This window comes from Camelus dromedarius, chromosome 18 (genome assembly GCF_036321535.1).
Source record: "Camelus dromedarius isolate mCamDro1 chromosome 18, mCamDro1.pat, whole genome shotgun sequence".
Lineage (NCBI taxonomy): Eukaryota > Metazoa > Chordata > Mammalia > Artiodactyla > Camelidae > Camelus > Camelus dromedarius.
Window position 1 is genome coordinate 10,211,640 of NC_087453.1, and position 6,000 is coordinate 10,217,639.

Below are 6,000 nucleotides of genomic sequence, written 5' to 3' on the forward strand. Positions count from 1 at the left end.
CCCAGCTTCCAAACTCCAGATAATGTCCTGGTGCTTCTCTCTGGTCTGTTCTGCCCTTCTAAGTCCCCACCTCCATCGGGCGCTACCCCCATCTAATTTCCTCCATACAAGCATCCAGTGGCTAGAGCAGCTCCAGGCCCGTGTCTGCACAGCACGCATGCTCCTTCATGCACAACGCCCGTGGGGCTTCGCATCCTCCTCCTGCTCACAGAGCCATCAGCAGAGACAGGGCAGGGACCTGGATCTCCCATCTTCCCAGGGCTGCATTCTGCAATAACTGGCAGGTTCCCAAGGGGGGTACTGATAAAACAGGGGAGGCACTGCAGGCCCTCATTCATTCGTTCATCCAGCCGGTCAAGAACTCATGAATTCATTCAACAAATAATTATGATGCCTGTTACCTGCCAGGCACTATTTCAAGTAAGAGGACATGGGCCCCGTCTTATGTAAAAGAAAAAGAGAAAAAGAGAATTGCTTGCTTCTTTTGGAAAATTTGTATTCCATATTGTGAGAAGCATTAGTGGCTGCAGAATTTGTTTACAGGAGGGTCTTAGAGGCGGCAATTTTGTGGAAGGGGAAATAATGGCAACTTGGAGCATTCCTGCGTATCTGGTTCTCTCCCATTCCAAAAGCACAGGCAAATGCCACTTCCTGTCCCCGGGAAGCTAGGTGGGGCTATGGGACACACTCTAGATAATTGGCATGGATGGAAGGGGCGTCACAAGTCACTTCAGACTGAAGGATTCACGGCAGATGCAGGGGCTCTGGGGCTCACAGCCCTGCCCTGTGAGGTGGAAACAGGTGTGGCAAGGCTGACACTGCTGGATGGAAGCCCCCGGATGGCTGAGTCCACACAGAAACGCTGCCCTCCAGGGTCACCTGGACCGGCAGTCTACTTTGCGTAAGAGAGAAAAATAAATCCTGATGTGTTGAAGTGCGGGTTATTTGTGATTGTCACCGAGCCCAGCCTTTCCTGACTGATATGAGGCTGGGGACAAGGAGCGAGGTTAGAATGCTGGCTTGTGTTGAGTTGTGCAAAGCATCACACTTGCTACTTGGAGTGTGCGTCCCAGATAAATCATAATAAACAGTTTCCTAAAGATGCTTCTTCTTGACCTTGCAAATATTTTTCTTAGCATTATATGGATGGCATTGAGAGCACTGACAGATGTCATGAGGGCACTGTCTCTCCCATGCTAGTTCTTGGAACTGCTATATATTTTAAAATAATAAATAATAACACCTCAACACATTTCTTTTTAAATGAAATAAAATTAAAAATTAACTAATAAGTAAGCTCAAGGACTCAGGTGTTTAAGGGTTACTTAAGGGCTGACTCATTGCGACTTAATTAAGAAGCTCAGTTGAGAAGCACCAGGCTGTTAACCAGGTTGATCGAGCCCCGGCTGATTCAGGGCTGCGGAGAGAGACGGCATTTATTAGTCTTCTTTGCCTCTATGAAAGCAAAATAGGTTTGTGTTCCACTTGGGGCCTCATTCATTTGTCACTGTGAAATCTCCGAGGACAGGGATGTCCATTTCAAACCTAATTTGCAGCTGCCTTTTCATCTTAGTGGTTTGGGGATGGAATTTATCTGCTTCGACCCTCGTATATTTTGGTTCCCCCATGCAACTATCTAGTGCCCGCAGTGAAATTTCAATATAATGTTAACAATTTGTTTTCTCTGATACCAGCTCCATTTGTCAAAGGCTTGGACCCAGGCCCATAAAGAAATGTCACTCAGGCCCCTTTTGTAATGGGTTTATGCAAATAACATCCAAGGCTTAGGTCTGTGATAATGATTTCAAGGAGAAAGAAGACTGCAGGAGAGAACAGAAGAGAGAGAGAAGAGGAGGAAGGGGGAGAAAAAGGGGAGAGTAGAGGAGGAAGGGAGAGGGGACGAAGGGGGGAGTGGTGAGAACATGGGGTCCTGGAGAGGAAGGAGAGGGGACTGAAGGGAGGTGCAGGGAAGGAGCAATGTGTGGATATCTGAGAGCAAACAAAAATATATCTAACCCTCGGCAACACGGTGGGATGGCAGTGGAGACTGGTTCCTGCTCTGAGCATCTCAAACCCTTGCCATGAGGGGACAAATGAGATGTGGTGTGAGAAATACTGTGGGAAGGGTCCAGTGCTCCTTACACAGCATAAGTTATTCCTGTGCAAGCAGGGGGAGGGCAGCCAGAGCGGCGAGTCGGGGAGCAGAGGAAGGGTATTCAAATCCAGGCACAAGCGCGTCCCAGGAGCACGAGGGCACCGACCCTCAAACTCTGCAGGTTAACATTCCCTACACTGACCCCGCTGAACACATTCTCACTGCCCTCCTTTCCCAGGACCCTGCAGAACTAAGCTTTTCCCATTTAAGAAGAAGAGGTAAGATCCTCACCCATCCAGAGTCTTCCCACAGTGCCTGGCTTCCCTAATGTGGATGGGCGTCTTCCAATCTGCCGAGGGCCTGAATGCAACAGAAAGGCAGAGGAAGGGAGAATTTGCTCTTTATGCCTCATTGCTTGGGCGGGGACATCTGTCTTCTCCTGCCCTTGGACTGGGACTTACACCATTGGCTCCCCCGGTTCTCAGGCTTTTGGGCTCAGACTGGAAGTACCTCGCTGGCTTTCCTGGGTCTCCAGCTTACAGATGGCAGCTCACGGGACCTCTCAGCCTCCATAATCATGTGAGCCAATTCCTTACAATAAATTTTATACACATACCCCCCACACACACACATCTCTTACTGGTTCTGTTTCTCCGGGGAGCCCCGACTAATACAACCAGCCTCTTGGTTTCTGCTACTTCCCATAGATTTTTGAGCTTTGCTTCTGTGACCACATCTTACTCTTGCCCTTCTACGACCCTTGTGACATTTCTCGAAAATCCCATTTCCTGCTCTGACCCAGGGTCAGAGGCTCTCGTCAATAAGGAGGCCTGGTGTCCATCAACATTTGCTATCAAAGAAGAATGTAAACATGAAAGTCTTTCCAACAGAAACACCATGTGCAGCTAATGGAGACCCGAGAAAGTGATTTATTAGCCCAGAAAACTCAGGAAAACTGATTAGTGAGTCAAAAGGGCGTGACCCTCGCTGCTTCCCTAAAGCACATGCAGACTCGGACCCCATCAGGTCACTTGATGAGAGGCCAGCCTTGAAGGCTGCTGGGAACCCTTTGCTCCTTTAAGTCAACCAAGCAGCTCATTTATACATTTTTTTAAACCTCCATTTTAGACAATGATTTTCTGGATCAATGGTAGTCAAGCAACTGAAATTCTCACTTTGTAACTGGAAAGAGATTTTCCCCTCCATGCATATAAATGCTTCCCCATCTATCTGAGGTCTTGGCAGATCAGGGATTCAACATTCTTAAAAGTTGAGGGAAACCAGTACCGAACCCAGCATCAAAGTCCTGAATGACGTCAGCCCCACCTGGGTAATCCTTAAACCACACGTCATCACATTCCAATGGCTCTGATTTCAGTTTTTTCTCAATCTCACCACTGTTGGAATAATTAAAGCTATCCTAAGTTATTTGTGTGGTGCCTTAAAGGGACAGAAGGACACCGTCTGGAGGAATGAAGGGAGAGAACTGATAACTTGAGGGCTCCTCTTGCAGAACCAGCTGAATCTAGAGACTGAGTAGTGACCAGCCAACCAGCATGACATCAGAGACCCTCTGGAACCAACCTGTTGCCAGGTGTCTGCAATCCTATAGTCACTGCTCCTTCTGCACTGAGACACTGCCTATTTAGATGCAACCATCATATATTGGAAGATTGTATTAGCCAGGACCCTTGGTTGCATGCAACAGAAAACCTGAGTTAGATAACTTTAAAAGGGTTTATAACATCAGATAACTAAGAAGTGCAAGGATTACTTTGTTAGTTTCAGGCCCAGCTGGATCCAGAGGCTCAAATGATGTCATCAGGTCCTGATGTCATTGATGTCTCCTGGTCTCTCACCTCCTCCTTTCACTCTCAGGTCCATGCTTAGAGAATCTCCTGTGGTGGCTGCAGGACAAACTAAGTACAGTGGGAACAAGTCCCTGCTGCATTCCCAGAAGCCATGACAACAGTCTCGTTGCATCTCGTTGGACCTGTTGGACCCCAGGGCAGGCTGCCCCAAAATATGCTTCAGTGGCATATTGATTCTTTTGATTTGAAGTTACTTGAGAAACAGCTGATTGAAAAAAATTTTTTTTTGAAAACAACGCTCTAACCTCTACTTACCTCCTAAAAGCGGGAAATAAATCTCCCATGTGAAGGCATCCTCCCCATCCCAGGAGGAGAGAAAGCACCCTTATCACCAGAGTCAGGGGACTCAGGCTAAGAAAGCTGTGGAAACTAGCTCTGGTACTCCTCCTTTAGTCTGCCACCCCAAGCCCCAGCCCCTGTGTTAAATCTTCACAAATAATTGTTTCTATGTCTAAAAATGGTTTATAAACAGCCTGCTTTGGTCACTTCGGGGGTCCAATTCTATGAGACCTCTGTGCATAGGAATTAAATTGGTTTTCTTCTCTTAATCTGTCTAGTGTTTTAATTATTAGACCAACCACAAGAACTCATAAGAACTAGGGGGGACATTTCTCCCTCCCCAACTGTCCTGACTGTGTCACATGTCCATCCCTGAACCAATCAGAGTTGCCAGGAAAAGGGAAGCCCAGATGTCTTGGTCTACCTGCCATGGAGGGCTGGTCAAGCCATTTGGGTGAGAGTCGGGGGATGGTTTCCCAGGGGAATTGGGGTTTGGATAGCAAAAGGTGGTGCAATGGGTTCTGGGTAGCCAAAAAAATTACATTATAAAAATCGTATTCATTAAAGAGATTTATAAACTGAAGGGGGGATACACAGAAAATTTCACTCTCCTTCTGACCAAAGGTGAAACCCACAAACTTATTTATCTGAGTTGACTTACAATAATCTTGGAAAGAGAAATCCCCTTAGTGTCAGGACACAAAGAAGGAGAATTTGGCCTGTAGGAAGGAATAAAAAGGTCCCGCGGCGGAGTACTAACCAGGGCAGCAAGGAGCTAGAGAACAGTGGGAACCTGCAGGAAGGAGGGAGATACCTAGAGAGGAATCATCAGTATGAACAACAACATAACAGTAACGAAAGCTACGCTGACACCGGGCTTCCCCTGCTGCAGTCACTCTGCGTGCATTAACCCGTTCACATCTCACAAGTGTACAAGGGTCATATTATCTTTATTTCCATTTTACAAATAAGACAACTGAGACACAGAGGACAGGAGTAAATTGCCCAAAGTCACAGCTAGTGCTGGTGACACCGAGATTTGAACCCAGAGAGTCTGTCCCAAAGTTCGCTCACTCAGAAAACATACTGAGAAATCACCCAAACCAGAGAACCAAGATGGTGCTGCTGGATGGGGATGCTGGAGCTTATCGGATCAACTCCCTCGTAATGACAGAAGGGGAAATGGAGACCTCATACTTTGGCTCCTCTGCCCACCGCGGTTTGAGGAAGAACTCCCTTCAGCAGCGAGTGACAGAAAATACAAATTAAACTTGCAGCAAGAAGGGAACTTGTTGGCTCCTAAATTGTACTGGTTTCAGGCATAGCTAGATTCTGAACTCAATTCAATGCGATTCACTTTTCTCTCCTGCCTTGGAGCTCTTTTCACCTGTCTGTGTTCACTTCATTCTCAGGCTCTGGGTGGCAAGATGGCTGCCACACCTCCAGCCTTATCCTCCAAGTTCAACCTGGCAGAAAAGAGCCAGGAGCCTCCAGGCAAGTCCTGAGACTCATTCTGATTGGGTCACCTGAGGTTATGAGCTCACCCCTGACGAATCACTGTTGCTGAGAGCACCACACGCTGATTGGCTTAGCTCTGGATCTTGGATCCACCCTCTGACTCCCCGATCATGTGGATTGAAGATGGGGAAGGAAAAGTTTCCAAATGAAAATGGGGAAGGGGGGTGGGAGTATTCTATTTCCAAAATAAAGGAGTAGAGATGTAGGGGGTTAAGAATAACTATTCACAATACCGAG